We start from the raw sequence: 17791 nt of genomic DNA, 5'->3' as shown, positions 1-17791 counted from the left end.
AAGAATAGATTTATTTCAGGTTCCAGCAAATGTCCAAATGTGTACATAGAGGTACTCCTTGTACTCGTACATCTTCATATACAAATGATAACTTAATTGTCCTATTTGTAAGATAAGCAGAATGCAATTCCAGAAGTTTGTACGTTTCAGAATCCCTTTATACATTCCGTTTACTGCTAAGCACTTAATCGGAAATTACCATTGTTTGCATACGCTTGAATTCCTAAATCCGTATAATAACTTACCTAAGAACATTTGGTAAAGTATCAAAACGAGATAAATTAACAAACAGGTACAACTCGTACATAAAGATATTCCAGAAAACTTCGTTCTACCTCTTTTTCCACTTATGACCAAGATAAAAGTACAGTTTAACCCTTCTCAAAATAAAAGAGATACGAAACATGTTTCCTTTTTAAAGAATAAATGGTATACACTTACAAAGGAATGCCGTGAATTTACTGAATTAACCCTTTCATTACAAAACTGTTGCTTTTAGAAGCTTAGTGTGTACAGAAAGCAAAGTAAATTATCCATTTATGTTTTAACGTGATACTTCCCCAATATCGCCATTTTTTTTTTTAGGAAAACCTGATCTGAAAGCGAGCGCACACATCATCTGTCTTTTCGTACAGAAATGTGACAAGAGAAGAACAATGAAGATAGAGATAAACATCGAGGATGGGATTACAACGTTACACGAATGCATAAAATTACTTTTCCCCGCGTCGACGACTACTGCAATTTAACCGACGACAAAAAAGCAGTACTCGAAATTGCGTCTGTGCCCGACAGACGTTCCTGTAATACACCCGCTGTGCCGGATATCAAAGGTTCGAGAATAAGATTTCCATTTCGAGACCAAACGGAAATTGGACAGGGCAGGAAACGTGCGGCAGCCACGGTGGAAAGAGCTTCGAGCAGCGCTTAAAAATAGCTTAACACTTTATCTGGATCATGAAGCTTTTCATATTTCATAGTCCTAATGGTTACCTCGTTGTTGCGAGGAACACGGTGATAAATCGCACAACGGCGAAATAAGAAAATTATTCTAACAACATTACATGCAAAATAGTTCAATTATTCAGAGGGGTTTCATAAAGGAAAAGTCTGAAAGTAGAAATTCATAAATTATGAAACCTTATGAATATGTAGGAAATATTATATTAAAAAATTCTTCTTATCTATTCCTTTGAATTCTACAATTACTCATATGAATAAAAAAGGAATAATTTTATACTAAAATAAAAATCTAGCCATAGAAAACAATAATTTTACAATTTTCTTCTTTATAGAGTATAGAGCATAAAATTTTCTTCAGAATCTACAATTACCCCTATTTAGCAAAAAGAATAGAAGTAGATACACTTCCACGTACTCGACAAGATGATTTTGATTAAACCTATGCATCTTCTTAGAAACTTTTAATTCTTGACGTTGAACGTCTGGAATCACACTGAAGACTAATAGAAGCAAAAGGTGTTAATGGTATCTAATTGAAAAGTTTGTTTGGTACTTGTTCTCGACACTAACGGCGTCGGAACAAATTATGAATATCGTCAGAATTGCAGTTTGATTTCGACGCTGAATCAAGATCGAATTGCAGCCTGCAGTACGGGCGCAATTAACTGAGCGGAAACAAGATTACCGGAAATTTAACGGTCCTATCAGACCGGAATATCGTTTGTCAGTAGGGCAGCCGCCTCTGTAATTGTACATGCCGCTTTTAAAGTCGTTAGATTTCGAGGTGACGAGGCGTTGATGACCAAAATAGAATCGTACCGCGAAATGAATAGCAGGAAATGAAAGCAGTTTGCCGCTTTTCCCGTGTTTATCCTTCATTACGTGTGACACGCGCTAAAGAGGGACGTGAGCAAACTGAACAACGTGGAACTAAATTTTTTGGGGGGAGAATTTCGTTGTTAAAAGGGAGTTTAATTTGAAAATCCTCGATTCTGCAAATACGCGACTCGCAATTAAATGTTGGAGGTAGAAGATAAAAGGAGAGGATTATAAAGCGTTAAAATTCTGTTTTAATTATTAAATTAAATGTTAGAATAATTTTGGTTACAGTTACACAATTTTTGGGATACACTCTGAGAAACAACAATTTTTCATTTATTCAGAAATTTAATTTAAGCAGAAGTGCATCGAATTATAATTAGATCTCAAAGAATTTCGAAGCCCTTCCCCGCAGTGATTGATATGTCGTTAACCCACGTCAAACATCGAACAGGTACCACTGGAACCACGGATCGATTTTGCAAATAAAGGGCGTGTACAACGTCTCCTCATTAAACGACTACACAGATCGCGTGAATTTCAAGAAACAACTTGGCTACAAAGTGAACTGTTAATTTACTTTTTATTTACTTTGAGCGCAGAGCGACCGACATTCGATGCACACTTCCTTTTAAATTGAAAATAAAGTGGTAAAATAAATTACCATATACAACAGAGGCACCTTAATGAATTCTATAATTAAAAATAAGGAACTCGTAGCCATTCAATTTGGTAGTTCTAAAGTTAATTTACTTTTACTTTTAATTACTTTCTTGTTCCGAGACGATTTCAATGACCCATAATTAAAGTGATTAAACGAACAGATTTTAAAAGCACTGTACCAGCTTAAATTCCCTACTGAATGCTGCACTAATTCTAAAAACAAAAGAAACTCTAAAGGTTTGAAGGAAGAGTAATAGAAACGACTATATTAGTGACAATACTGATACAAAATCCCTCTGAAATTCACTCACGTATGATCAAAATACACAGGCACGTTTGGAACAACACGCATAGATGAATTCAGACTTGATTAGAAGCGAGTTGTAACCAGACCGGAAGTTAGTTCTACAATAGTTGGATGGTAGCTATCAAGGAGTTAGTAAACATTGTTGTGCAGAATACGGAACTGCTACAGTCGATATTGCGAACTTTTATATTTATTTTTCAATTCAACGGTTATTTTAAAATGGAAGATAAATAAATTGAACATCCTTAAAGAAAAAGAACAATCAACAGTAACCTTATCAATAATAGTATTTTCCCCAACATGAACATTTATTTTTTATACAAAATATTTCGTTTCAGTAGGTACTTGATAAAAAGCAAAAGAAAGATAAGCTAAGCTCGTGTAGAAACAAAATAACTAATAATATCATGAAAAAAGGTGTTATGCAAATCCGGTAGTAGAGATACTCACATCTCCTACTCAGCTAGTAGTAGAGCCAGGGATTAAAGCGACGTAAGCACCTTCTAACAAATAACAGGGAAACGCGACAAGAGTTAACGAGATTACGCAAAATCTCCTGCGTAATCTTGTTTTCACCTGGTTAATTATGCCGGGAACAAGGTCGAAGGGATAAGTTTGCGCGATCAAACGCCGCTTTGATAGAAAATCGATTGGCAATACTCATAATTCATGATGATCGCGGGTCTTGGTATAACCAAACGAGATATAGCTTGGTATCGAACCAGTCGATAAAGTGGTGAAGTTTAATAGTCAGTGAAGCAGAAAAGTCTTAAGAGATGCTCGACTTCATTACCTTATTCGTATCGTGTATCCGATGCCGATACCACGACCTGAAAAGAATTTTCTGAGGAAATTCTGAAACCAACTCTGAACTGCCTTGCCTCTTTAACCATCCGACTGCGTTTATGCTAGTCGTATGCATAATGGATGCTGAGTAAATATAGCCAAATGATAAACAATTTTTTGTACACGCTCACAAGAAAATTTTTATTTTTATTTTGAACATATTTTACGTAGAATATTTTGAAGAACGGTTCAGTTGCACTAGAAAAAAGTGCATCTGCATTTTTAGGTGCATCCTGTCGCTTATGAAAAAATGTAGTAGAAAAGTTAGAATATATTCGGTATCAAATACTAAAATGTTATTTTTTCATTAAGTAGTAAAAAAGATTTTTTTATCCGATTGTACAAAGCATCAACGTTGCTATCCACTTTCCATTAATTCCATCTAAATATTCAATTAAACTTTTTCAAAAATTCTGAAACCGATCGACGAACAAACTAATTAAACATCAGCTCGTTCAAATCAATCAAACATTCACTCGTCCGAATTAAATTTTAAATGGAAAACACTTTCCGTACGAGTATCGAATATTGTCTACAGTTGAAATTGTATATGAAAGCTTTCAAGCTCGCGTAACGTGGCACACTGGTAATTTCCAGTTGCTCTTAATTATTAATTTCGCGATTAATAAACGGCTGTCTGGACCAATTTTCAAAGAGCAACGAAAACTGCGTGGACTTCGACGAATGACCGTGTTCTATTAAAAAATCATTGCTCCCCGCTGAATGAAAAAGCTTTAAATTTACAATCAAACCTTGCATCTCAAAATCATTTTGTTATAAAAATTTTTCTACAGCAATTGCACGAAAATCAAGAAAGAATAGTTGAAATTATCCGCTCAAATAGCGTGGAAAAATGCTAGCAATCTACAGAAGACAATTTTCTTGACGGATCGTGACTGGGAGGCAAATTTCTATCGACTTCCTTCAAGAACGATTGAAAAAAGAAGATTAATGAGAAAATGAAAGAAAGAGAGATGGGGCTACGCTTCTCTCTTTTCCCATTTGAAATTAGAAATTCAGACAGCGCGAAGCAGCGAGAAGCCTGATCGAATAGAGAATCGTTTGATAATTAAATTTGAATAACAATGAACGCGTCACGTTCAACGACTCGATCTTTCTGTTTCCCGTGGTAATTAGATTCCAGCGTCGGGATGCTGGTCACGTTTCTCTATTTTATGATTCGACGTGGCTCCGAACCGAAACCGCAAATGTGGACGCATTCGATTTCAACCTCATCACCTGATATCTCATCAAAAAATCGAACGGTGTCGCTCATTAACGCATCAGCCTGCATTCAATTGCCCGACACCTCAATTTTCATTAATTAATTCGAACTATCAATGAGCATCGATGAATGAAATATAGACGCAATTTTACAAAATAAAAAAGCTATAGAAATTGAGTTACATAAACCCGAACGCGGTAGAAAGTTTAAGCATAAATGATTGCTACCTGGTTGTCAAGATACTTCATAGGATTATGTACTTTGTGGAGGATGCCTTTCAATTTTAACTTGTTGACGTTTGTGATTGATAGATGAAAATGTGACGTCAAGGTTTCAATTGGATGAATTATGACTTTATCATGCTTGCTTACAACGTTCTTATAAACGACCATTTATAAAATGAATGATTGAGCATACGATGCTTGATTGACGGTAGAAGAAGGAAGACTTTGTGCTAAAAATGAAAATGTCAAGATTGGAGTCGGAAGATTCACGATCAACTTTGGAAAATGAATATCTAATTTTCACGAGATTTTGAAGAAAAAAAAAAGGTTTTTGTCACCTCAAATACTTCGCTTCCTAAAGCAAATACTTCGATTTCCTTTCGAACAAAGCATATTAGGACATTTACCAGATGCTCTAAATACTATTGATATTTTCCTGCTTCCTCGCTAGCACATGTTATTGATTATTGGTCGGTTTGCTTCACGAGTGCGTTAAAGTGGCGTGCAGATTAAAGTGGTTACGATATCGTCGAACTGCGCCAAACAGGGGTTCGATTAAATCGAATCTCGCGAGAGGAAATTGTAGAGGAGGATAGAATTCTTACACGGATGCACTAGTACCTTAAACAAGTCCCTTATTACTGATATCAGTGAACGATGAACAAAACGATTTCCCATACTTGTCCAATTCTTTGGAGTTTCAAGAAAATTCTTATTACCCTTATTATTAGAAATAATAAAAATTTTATAAAATTGAATTTACCAACGAGTCCTAATTCATCCATAGAATTAATGTTTCATATTTTATCGTGTACCTAAAAACAGGAGCTCCCATGACGACAGTAAGAAATCAATTACTGCATCAAGTTTTAACTGCCCATTTGAGAATCGATAACGATTCATCGTCAACCAGTTATACTATCAACAATAATTTATCGTCGTCTCGTTATATGGTGATCGAACGTATTGAATCACGTTTCAGGCCCAATGGGCTATAAATACGATTCGTGGTGGGAATATACAATTTTAGCCCTTTAAGACCATTCGTTCATAACATTGTCACGGATAGGATAAATTTCGTCTTCCTTTGAATAATAACGACTCGTGTTTCATTTTCTATCCAAATTGAAAAAAATGATATACAGAATAAATTTATAAATATTTCTAATAATTTGACGAGTTTACTTGCACTCTAAATATCTAACCTATTAAAAATTAATTTCGATCTTTTGTTCTTATTATGTTATAATTAAACATGCGGGGTTTATTACAAAATAATACCTTCGATATTCTATACAAAGAACGGTCAGCCAACGTATCAAGGAACCCTTTATCGAAATTTTCATGGTAAACCACGAGAAGCGTGAACCGTCGAGTTTTTCGTAGAAAATTAAGATTATCAGATAACCCAAGCTCTAATGAAAAATACCAGGGTAGTTAATTTTCATGCCTATCAAATTCTTGTGGTTATTGACGCGTGTTTCCCTGTTGATGACGAGTACAGACATATTTTTCAAACATTTAAATTTTGTAACGATCCTGAACACACTCGCGTCACTCATATGCACAGTTTTTCAAGCTTTTTAAATTGAAAGAATTGAGAGGAAACAGCTTTTAAAGAGGCGTACGTGCGCCGGGGTTAACTAGATGAAGTGGTCGTGGAATTCGATAGATGCGCATGTTGAAAGGTTTAACCGAGATCGACAAAGAATTGAATTTTTTGCGGCTTGAAACGAAGCGATAGGTGAACAATTGAATTCTCTCGAAATAGTCAGTTTTCGTGAAAAATGCGAGGATAATTTTTGAACAAAATTTCGTGATGTTATTAAACGAAACGGAATTTCAATAGTAAAAGCTAATGGATAAATGAAAATTTTTAATAAATTAACACGTGCACTTTTATCTCGCCGCAAATTTTATTCAATGAGCTGATAAAAGAATGAAAAAATAAAGAACCTTTTGAGCTTCGTTAAAATTCTACTCTGTAATTCGAAGCAGTAAATGGAAGCGTCAGATTGAAAGATTAATTCTTGATAACCTTACAGATCTAGCGTACAGGACATGCCTGCTCCTCTGTCACAATGAACGTATAATTAACTCTTTAATTTAGAAAAATGACAAAAATATTTTTATATTACAGCAAACATATTATTTCTTTAAAAATTCATATCTTCGCGCTTTGCTTTCGTATTTGTCACATAAAATTATTTTAAAAAAAGTAAGTTTCGTGAAATTGAAATAAACTATATCAACAAATATTTTCTTATTCCATGTACATATCGTATGTCCCTTATGTATCCATCGAAAAGGACACGTTCCATGAATCCTAGCAAGTTTTTATAAAAATTCGATCCGCCAACACATCCGCTGGATACACGCGAGGAAAAGATAAGGGTGTACGAAACGAGGGTGAAAGGAGATAAACGCAGAATCGATGCAAAAAGATGAGGAGAAAGAGCGAGAAGGAAAATGTTTCCTTCATCGAAGCTAATATAAGTTCGGTATATATAATCGAGAGGAGACGTGTGACCAAGGGATAATTCGAAAGTAAGGGATGCGTCCCTTCGGGAGTGGACGCGACGTAGCATTTTCGAGAGAAACCGGGGACTAACATTTTGATAGAAGAAAGAAAGCTTCTTTCGTTGGTGGAAAGGAAAATTTCATTCTTCGTTCTGATTAGGTACTAGGTTCATGTAAAATTTATATTTGCTCGAATGTCTTCCTGAAACAATCGTGGAAGAAAGAAAAGAGCAAAAAATGAAAAAGAAGGGCAGGATTCTGGAATTTCAATTTCCAAAATGAGGAATTCGATCATAATTTCTTAGAATATTTCATTACAGAATAATAAATTTATGAAAGAACAAAAATGAAAATATTCTAAAGAACTTTATCATACTGATTGTGAGTATTATCCACAATTTGAAAATCAAATACATATTCTGTAGCCTGTCGCGCGCGTATATATTACTCCAATATTGAAATTTCCATCAAACATGCAGTTTATCATTGTTAAACATAATGCGATTCATCAAAGTGTGATTGATAAACGCGTAGAAGTAACTGTTGTCACATGAATTGGTTGAATTTTATTAAATTTAATAAAATTCAATTTCTTCCTCCCTTTGTGCTTTTCGATAATTGTGTTTACACACAAAATGAAAAAATCGAAAAAAGATCGTACAATGCAAGGGATACACGTTTAAATTCCCTTTCAATTATAATAATGAAACGTATACGAAAATGCACGTATTATATTCCATATGCAAATATTGAGCTGTATTTCATGACAAAAATTACAACACCTTTTGTTCTTTATTTTCATACATTCGTTCGACAGCACGTGAACTTTCATTAAATGGATGAAAATGTATTTCGTTACAATATTGAAGGAACGAGAGTGGAAAACGAACGAACGTTCTGTAAAAAAAAATATTAAAGGAACAAAATTGAATGATAACACGTTGATTGGCAAATCGATTATCGATTACCAATACTACGAATTTAATTTAGTGAAATAATTAAAAGAAAGAAACAGAACGAAGAAAATACTTGTTATCATTGAAATTACATTAGCAAAACGAAATAATAGTTAAATCATCTTTTTGGCATATAGCATTCCTTAACCCTTGAATAAGGGAGCCTGAATCTTCTTGCGGCTCTCTCCATGGTCCGCCGTCCGAGGGTTAACAGAATTTCTACTTTTCGCAAAACACCTAAATGTCTAACCGAGTGTCTATCATTTCACGTACAATGGAACGAGCTCTAAAATGGATGAACTTCCAGGGACAAAGGTTGCACATCAATTTCCTAGCTTTCGTTAAGAACAACCGATAAAAAAGGAAGAAATTGTAGCTTACTCCCTGCGGAGGTAGTCTTGGTTACACGACGTAACACGAAAGCACGTCTCTTTCTTCCCGGAAGTAAAAAGCAGCAGGGAAAGAAAAAACGCGAACAGTTAACCAGCACTTCCCCGCTAACCTAGAATTATCCTGCACGCGTTATCGACGTTAATTGATCGATCCTACTCGACCGAGGAGATTAATGGACCAAATACTTCCGTTCGTTACGGTTCGCTTAACAGTGTCGCGAAAAGACCTCGATCATCGTGCCAAGGCTTGATATCGTTAAACGAAAAAAAGAGCGCACCCATTAATGGACTGACACTTGCTGAATGAATTACATCTATCTTTCATTGCAACCAAGCTTTGCAGATAAAGAGAATTTTATAAAACTCTTAAACGCGTAAAAATGCGCGAATAATGCTTTATTTTAAATGAAGCAGTAATGGCGATAAGCGAACATGCGATATCATGAAATTCATATAAACGTAATAATAGAAGGAATCGAACGGCTGAAATGAAATTTGATAAAAAATTTTGTATGATTCTAATAGCAGTTGAATACAGTTAGCGAGCTCGGATTTCTACTGTTCCTCTGTTTGAGTTGAAAATGTGCCAATTCTATCCGTTCAGAAATATTCCTATTGCACTTTGCACTATTTACGTTGAAATAATGCGTTTCAGAACAGGTAGCCATCGCAGCATTTCATCTCTCCTATGCTCATTAATACTTTTTCAATTCAAATCACAGTAAAACATTCTCGGAATGAAATTCTATTTTTACTGAACTTTCAACGGTAATCAACAAAACATATCGCCGCCATAAATACGTTCACGATATTCCATTCTCAAACTCATAAACGTATTCCACTTTTTTGCTCGTAAAACCGAACTGCTGGCTATTAATATTATTTATTGACATTCAAAGGATTAATTCAAGAATTCATAACTTGGTTGGTTTTATAACGAATAAAAATTTCAAGAGCTTATTGCGAATTTTATCGGATTACAGATTAATTATATCTATTTCGGTTCAAATAAACATTCATTTTGCAATAAATATTTTTCTGATACACTTGAATAATTATTTACGAATCACTGAAAAATATTTATTTAATGGAGATAAATATTTAGTGTAAACAAAAATGAACATGTATCTTTCGATAATTATCCCGTTCATTAATTTTCGAAAGAAATGTCCTCAATATTAAAATACCATAAAAAATTAATATCGTATCAAAACAGAAGGGAAATATTTTCCATGAAAACTCTGTGGAAATCTAAAACATCTCTGAGTTGGTGCGTTTAATTTCACCGGAAATTAGTATTCATACGATAACCTCTGGCTCCCTGGAGTTATTATCGTATCATCGAAACGTTTGTGTTCCATGAATTGATTTATTAATGTAATCGATAACCGTGTATTAAACGTGTATAAGCCAATTTACATTATCTGTTTAGATACGAAAGGATTGATACAACGGGCAGGTTAAGACAAATGTTTGTTTAGCTGTTTAATTATACAGCGTTGTATGGTGTACTGTCAAATGAACTACTATTAAATTTCATATTAAATTATTAGTGTTGCCTGTCCCATTTAATTAAAAACAAGATGAGAAGGATTTGTAATATTTTATTTGGCCCACCCTGTAAATTCAAAATATAAAATCAAATTTTTGCCATGGATTTTAAATTATATTCGGCTCAATGTATAAAGTCCATCACACGACCTGTTTTGAAAGGTGTTATGTTGTGTAAATGTGTAATAAAAATACATCCAAATCCAATGGAGCTTAAATAGAATCAATAGCACGAGTAAACTTTGAAGGGTGTTGCTTCGAAAAGCAATGAAATTTTAAAATAAAACTGGAATTGACAAAAAATTCTAACTTACTCGTTCTCGAACGACGACTCTGTTCACTCTGTTATAGTCCATTTCCAAAAAACTGATCTGTAAAAGAAATAACTTGTCACTGTGGAAACTTTCTTGTTAAAATTTCCCTAACTTATCAAATGTTTCCAAAAAGCTAATAACATGAAAATTGATACGAAACGTTGAAAATAAATAAAAAACTTATGGTATTTCTGTCATTTTTATGTACTACTTCTTTCTTATATGAAAGAGGACAACGTGATTCTTCTGCAATGCCTTCTTAAGAAGAAAAATAACAACTTATACACAGCCTAATATCATTATTAAAACGAATGCAAAAATCTTATTCATCCCATTAGATCCAATCTCCTTTATTCAACTACTTTCTCGGTATCAAAACAGGCAGTATTACTTCCATCTTCCTGCTTTGAAAACATACTATTCCATTCAAGAAAAGAAACATGAATATGAAACTAAATATCACGGAGAGATATTACGGACAGAGCTTAAGCCGTAATTTGAAAGAAGAAGATAGTGAATGTTTAATACACCAAATATTCAATTATATTAAATTTGTAATCAATGTGTTAATAAAATTGTAAAAATAATTTGAAAATGTTTAAAGAGGACCAAAGCTCCACAAAATTCAATATGAATGCTCTATTGATTAGATAAGAAGAAGATCGGATTTTAACTGGTATTAAGTAACTTTATGAAGCATTAAAAGCGATAGAAGATCGTCTTCGAAATTTCCACGTGAAAAAGGGCCGTATTGACCGCACCAGACCTGCTTTTTATCGTATAGAACGCGTTTGCACAATGTGGTAATGGGGGTCCAGTCGATCTGGTAACAGCTAGCAGAATTCTATTTGAAAGAGCCCGTTTCAGTATCTTCTTTTGATCTCTTTTTTATCTGACGGGAAAAAAATGGGCTGGATACGAGGAGGACCATGCATTCTAACCACGTGTCGACCTATTTCCGCTGATTAACAACTGTTCACTCCCCGGTGGACTTCCTTATATATCGACTGAAGAATGGCACGTCCCACAAAACCTTGTCCTTATATCCCAGGAATGTCGATTAGCATCGAACGTGCCTGAACCGGAAAAAATGTAACCCTTTTAAAAATATAACGAATTTTATCAGATCAATACTGATCAGATACACTAAATTTCACAGAATATAATAATGATTACTTGAGGGGGATCAAACTAATTGCCGAAACTTAAAAAAAATAAAGAAACAATGATTCAAATAGAAATTTGACAATTTTTGTTTTTTATTACTGAAGGTAGACAAATTATTCAGATAATTAATTTTAAATACCTCGACCCGTAAATGGTACTTAAAATTGTATGAAAAGAAAAGAAACAAAAACGTATTAAGCATTCACGGTGCCACGTATCGCTTTTGCGTCCGTCCGTTTGCTAGTCCAACTTATTTATCTTGAAATACGGTATACGTTGAAAAAACCCTGCACAGCCATTCCGGCAGCCGTAAAAACGCGGCTTCTCGAGTGAGTAGCGCAATTAACCTGGCCAAACCCAGGGTTATATTCATTTCAACCCTTTTGTACCACTTCGGTGTCGTCGCTGGCCGGCTTAAAAGAGTTACCTGACAATTTTTACCGTCACAATAAAAGGCTCGACTCGGAGGACTCGGTTCAACGAACACCGGATGTATTTATTTTCAACGAAATATCACAGAAAATTTGCTCGACGGTTTATTTATTTCAATTACCTTCAGTAACGCGTGTTCTCTGTATGTTTCGTGCAAAAAACAGTTTCTCTATAATAAATTTTCAGCCTTTAATCATTAATGAATTGCATTTAATAACGGTATTAATACCGCAACAACTAACACTGGATACGCCTACTTTTAACCTTCCGACACCTATTAACACCTACAATGAATAACAATGGAACGAACAGTTGTTTGAAACCCTATAAGAGGATATTTATAAGAGTTCTTCACGGCTTTACGAATCGCTTATTTCACGCAAACGACTTGCAATTCAAGTGCAAGCAACCCTTTCACGATCGCTGGATATTCAGAAGATGATATTCCCATGGGTACAAAGTAATTAATCCTTGCAACAAGCAGGTTATTTAGTACGTCCCTTTGTGCTCGTCTCGTCTCTACGAGTGATTCGCGTTTAATTAACAAGCCGATCTCGTGTCCAACGCACGCGAAACGAGTAAAAGGGTGAAGAAATGTTTTCAACTGGATCCTCCAACGGCCCACTATACAGGATGATATTTGATCACGAAATACCATAGATGAAGATGAGAAAATGGATATACAGGATGTGGCAAAAATAATTAACCGATTTTAATTAGACCTTACTTCTGTACTATATTGAAAATTATTATTATTTGAATCTTTACATTGAAAGAACGCATCACAATTTTTTTAATAATATTAGACAGCTTTTATAGCTTCAGATTTTTATTTTGCAAGGATATTTAACCCTTTCGCTGCCGAAAATCTTTTTGTACAGCATCAAGCATAGTAGGCTTCCCTAGGGGTGAAAGAGAAAGCAGAAATAAAAATCGTTTTTAATTAATTACTTCTACCATATCATGTATTTACACATTCGGGTTGTAATTCTAGATAATTAGAACATTCGTCTTTTGACATTTGGTGAATTTTAACCCGAACCATTAGTGATCCATGAATTTTGCACGCCCGTTGCAATGCTAGTGACGAGATATGTATCTATATTTGAACGCGGATATGAATAACGCGTCGCTGTAAATCACCAGTAATTAACGAGCGGAGGGAAATATTAATTGGGTCAAGAAATTTAAAAAGGTTAGTTCTATTTTTGTATGCAATTAATGATGGCCTCGTTTGTCTCCTGTTATTTCTATTAATCTGTTCAAGCTAGAGAATCACTGTTCTAGAAACAATACGAAACAAGTGCAATTACGAAACTCGTTGAAAGAAATAAATCGCACGGTGTTAAAAATAGCATGTTCATTTTTTAACACATTCGAGCTGTTTAGGAGGAAAATTCAATTAAAATGTAAGAAGATCAATTAAAATATTTGAAACAGTAATTCGAACAATTATTATTATTTTATTTAGCGAAATTGCAGTATAATGGAGCGAAGGATTAAAACGTGTATTTTTAATAAAGGCACCTTTTCAACTACACCTATCGACAGTTTCAGCTTCAGTGTAATCCCCCAGCAGATTGGGTATTTCGAGTTTACAAAACTGAGGGGATATAGTCCAATTAAAAGTGACAAACATTCACTGTTTGAAAAATTTCTAATCTTTTGATACAGAGAAAAATTCAACCAAAATATAAAAAGCCGTATTAAAACCTTTAGTTCAGTTGAAAAATAAATCCTTAACGCCCTGATAATTAATAAACAAATGAACCAAACTAGAATTTTTAAAATTGTCAAAAATTCATTGCACTGTGGTAAGAGATTGAATGCTAGAGTTTAACAAATCTAGCGGATTAAGGTTCAATTAAAACTGACGAGCATCCGCCCAAAAAATTTCATATTTTGTTATGTTCGAGTAAACTGTTGTCGGTTATCGTAGAAAGCACAACTACTTCTATAGTATCAACTGTACTATTAGTAACATAGACACGTATTGAAATTAACTAACACAGAGTTTGAAAATTGTCAGAACCTGACTATACTGCTATAGCAGATTGGATGCTCAAGTTTTAAAGAGTTACAAAGGCGCAGGCTAATTAGAACTGACAAATGTTCATTTTTGTCTATAAAGTTCTTAATATTTTCATGCCGAGAGAGATTTCACGAGAATACGAAGATACGTTTCATCTAACGAAAGGCAATTATGTCTTCGACAATAATAAAAATGTTAATTGTAAGATGTGCTACGTTGCTCGCGTTCGGCGCTGTCTGCAGAACTGCAACGTTAATTAACTGAGTTCCAGCGACGGGGTTGTCGGAAGCGTAAACTAATTAACGACGGATCCTTTTTTTTTCCCCCGCTCATCCTTTTCACCCATTTCTCACACGTCCGCACGTATCTTAATTCGGAATCTTCCACCACTGTATACGACGTACCTTTGACTATTTCGAAATCCTGAAAAATTTCTCCGTTTTATAAGAAACGTGACGTGCCAAGGAACTTCCACTACCACGTCGAACCTTAATTTAAACCAGAAACTTCGTGCAATGTTGTATCGTTCGGAAAACTTGAGTCGAATGAAATTTAACTGAAATTTCGTTCGAAGCGAAAGTCAAGCCTGGAATTTATTCGGACGAAAAGCGCAACGGAGTTACACGCTGAAATCGATGCGTAAATTAACCGAAGTTACACTTGAACTGGGAATTCTAACGCGGTTAAACTGAACGCTCGTCCAACCGCATGGTTGAATTTATAAGCTTTGTTTGTTGTATTTAAAGTATTTATCTCTCTCCGATCAGGAGAGAAATTGGGCAGCGATAAATGGTTGTTTATCGTTTGTCCATGCAACAATTTGAACAATGAGTGCTCAAATTTATGAAATGTTATTACACCAGCTTCAAAACGATAATAATACGTTATGCAGATCCTTTGACAGACTGATAATTATCATTTGTTATTATATATCGAATAGCCAATTTCGAAACGTATCGAGTGTGGCTAGTTGATATTGAAGAATTTAATAGAATATCGTTCGGTGTTCATTTATTCCGCGCCATAAAATGTAAAAGTCAACGAAATAAACTGCCACGCTGAACGTATCAATAACAAAGTCAATAACGAATAACAGGATTTACTGACAAAGTCGATAATTGTGTCGCCTTTCGAACAGCTTTGAGCAGAGATACACAATCGAGTATCGTGTCGCGAGGCGAAGGAATCGATACTCGATTGTCTCGGCATCGAATACTATCGAGGCGATTATAGAAGCCATAATCAATCAGCTGTTTCGTTTCGATCCCAGCAACGTTAATTCCGTCTTATTAAGAATGTATTTGCAATCGTTAATAAGCTATTTTTAATATTTTCATACAGTGAAAATAAAAAATGAAAAGCAACTTTTAAAAAATTAATTTTGTTAAAAAATACTTTGAAATAAAAATTTTCTTGCTACTCTGCACTATGGGGGGATTTATTTTAGAAAATCGAATTACCATATGTGTAAGGGTTGGTGAATATTTTTAATCGACTTTGAAAAATAAGAAAGTTACTCAATTCGATCAGTACTTTTTTTTTTTTTTTTTATGGATTAATGTTTTAAATACTAAAATATATAGAACAACATTGAACCTCTCGAACCGTGGCTTTAACAAGTTCACCCTTTGATTCTTTTTTAACGCTACAGAAAAATACCCTTCGTTTGTCGGTTAAAAGTTTTTGAAACTTGGAATATCCTTAGAAGGCGAGGAAATTTCTTGGGAAAAAGAGGTAGCATTAAATAACTTTTGTTAACTCATCAACGTTGGTGTAGAGATATTGCAATCTTGACGCTGTTTATCTTTGCAAAGACGAAGAAAAAGAAAACGAGATTTGATCTTGTTAATTAAAAAAATATATGAATCTAGAAGAATTATAATGGGAAGAGAAAAAGTCTTGCTGATGATGTAATTAGCAGAAAAGAAAGAAGTGGAAAGCTTATAAATTCTATCGATTACTTATAATCTTTGACCTTATTTCCTCGTTCGATCCGAATACTTCCTCACCCTGATGAAGGAAAAAGGAAATCTCAACGACAGAGATCACGACTCCTGTCACGTATCGAAGGATAAAGGTGCCAGAAAGTACGCAGCTCTTTCACCAATCGATAGAGACATTTTTATCTGTCCAAACCAAGCGAATCTAACTCAACGTCGACAGCGAATAAAAACATATACATATGTATCTTCTAGATTTTAGTACTTAGCAAAATGTTATGTTTTTTCGAAAGTATACTTCGTTTTAGAGGTACTTTAAATTTATCCAGCTAAAACTCAACATTCACAATTTTCCATTTTCACCTTTCGAGGGGTTATTTTACCCGTTAAACATGAAATTTCGTACAAATGAAATTATATACCTATCTCTTAGATTATAGTAACATTATATTTCTTCTAAAGTAAACTCTGTTTCAGATATATCTGAACTCTTCCATTTGTGGATTAAGTTTCACCCCTCAAGAGGTTATTTCACCCCTTAAACTTTGATACAAATGAAAAAAAATATTTAAAAAACTCCTAAGCTTTCGTAACATTATTATACTTTTTTCTGAAATACACTTTGACTGAAGAATATCTGAAGTTTATCAAACTGAAATTCAAACGTTTGTGGATTGATAAATTTGAGCTTTCAAGGGGTTACACTTCAACTCTGGAATTTGAAGTTTGATACAAATAAAAAAGCATACAAAGCTCGTGTGCCTTCGTGCTCGGTTGCATATTGTATTTTTTCTGAAGTGCACTTCGTTTGAGGGATACTCGAAGTTCACCGAAGTGAACCTCACTTACTTGTAGAAAGACATTTTTTCAGTTTGCAAAGGGTTATTTGATTCTTCAAATTTGAAGTTGGGTAGAAATAGAAAATACAGGTATCTTTTAAATTACGGTGGCTGCTATCATATTTTTCCTGAAGTACACTTCATCTGAGAGATACTTCAAATTTATCGTACCGTGACTCACCCGTTTGTGGATTTTCATCCTCGGAAATTAAACTTTGATAGAAATAAAGAGATAGACGATTCTTTTTAACTTCTGCTAATTGCGATTAGTGGCATGTTAAATTTTTCTGAAAATTCAGTACCGAACAATAACATCCCTTATGAATGCAACATTTAAAATTCAAAAATGATGTAAGAATCGTAGAAACCGCATAAAATAAAAATTGAATTCACAATTAGACGAAGTTAAGAAACGTCAACAGAGAAAGTCACTGACCGAATTAAAGAACATGCTACAAGAAAGAAACCACTTCTGCGCCACTGAACTTCAGATACAAAGCTGAACAATGATCATCCTCGTTATTCCGGCGCACTTCAGATTTTCTATGAAAACAGTTTCCATAATAGTAGAATTGAGAGCATTCTCACGAACTTCCTCAAC

The 17791-nt window shown here is 34.4% G+C and overlaps 1 protein-coding gene across 6 annotated transcripts in view; it reads right to left on the bottom strand.

Annotated features, from left to right (window-relative positions):
• Nmdar2 (glutamate ionotropic receptor NMDA type subunit 2) overlaps positions 1 to 17791 on the bottom strand; it is a 179111-nt gene that overhangs the window by 127213 nt on the left and 34107 nt on the right. For all 6 annotated transcript variants that reach the window (XM_034328851.2, XM_034328879.2, XM_034328870.2 and 3 more), the window contains one exon: positions 10781 to 10837. The gene's annotated coding sequence lies outside the window, so the exon portion shown is untranslated. The remainder of the gene's footprint in view (positions 1 to 10780; positions 10838 to 17791) is intronic.

This window comes from Osmia lignaria, chromosome 9 (assembly GCF_051020975.1).
Source record: "Osmia lignaria lignaria isolate PbOS001 chromosome 9, iyOsmLign1, whole genome shotgun sequence".
Classification (NCBI taxonomy): Eukaryota; Metazoa; Arthropoda; class Insecta; order Hymenoptera; family Megachilidae; genus Osmia; species Osmia lignaria.
This window is presented reverse-complemented; position numbering and strand designations above follow the sequence as displayed.